Source organism: Etheostoma spectabile, chromosome 17 (assembly GCF_008692095.1).
Source record: "Etheostoma spectabile isolate EspeVRDwgs_2016 chromosome 17, UIUC_Espe_1.0, whole genome shotgun sequence".
NCBI classification, from domain to species: domain Eukaryota; kingdom Metazoa; phylum Chordata; class Actinopteri; order Perciformes; family Percidae; genus Etheostoma; species Etheostoma spectabile.
Window position 1 is genome coordinate 23,842,618 of NC_045749.1, and position 761 is coordinate 23,843,378.

At 41.8% G+C, this 761-nt stretch overlaps 1 long non-coding RNA gene across 1 annotated transcript in view; it reads right to left on the reverse strand.

The window, feature by feature from the left end:
- The window catches only part of LOC116705673 (uncharacterized), an 11,894-nt gene that overhangs the window by 8,420 nt on the left and 2,713 nt on the right, over positions 1–761 (reverse strand). The window lies entirely within an intron of this gene.

The following is a 761-nucleotide window of genomic DNA, read 5'->3' on the forward strand; positions in this document are numbered from 1 at the left end:
TCTGTGTTACAGTTGCAAGAGTATATAAATATTGCACAAATTTTAAGCCGGTGTTATTGCACAAACAGATCATATTGTCCAGTATAATTAAACCTATGAGGTTTAAGGACGTGTTGTGCAGCTGGAACATGGCGCAGATGCTCCTCGTGGAAATTAGGGGCCAGAATGTATTCTAATCACAGGTCATCAATTATTTTGACAGCTAAGTTAAAATTATTCTAGATGTTCCCTGACTCCGAGTATACAATAAGGACCTTGCTGGTCTCTAATACCTGCTCTACAGCCTCTATATTTACCTGGTATTGTTTTGATATCCAGTCTACCAGATATGGGCTTCAAAGGGATGCCCACGTAAGAGTCTGGCATGCCGACTGAGCCTTTGAAACCCAACACTGTTATGTGATGTTGTTGGGGCGACTGTCTATCATCCTGACACACACATAAACAAGTCCCCCCCCCCCAAATAGGGGAATGCATGGGATCATGAGGACCGTTCTAATTCACTTGTTGTACACTGTATTAACAAAAGTGATGAAGTTTGAAAAGTGTGTTTATTAATATGTCACAGTTGTATTAACTTTGTAGCCACCTGCTGTTTGATGAATACTCTTCATCTGGTTTGGATTTCTGGTCAAATTTCCACTTGACAGATTTGGGAGGAGAATACGAGACCAGGCAGGAGTGTGTGCCTCCATTAACGAGGCTTTTCTGAGAAAGCTTCGCACAGAATAGTGTGTGTGTGTGTGTGTGTGTGTGTGTGT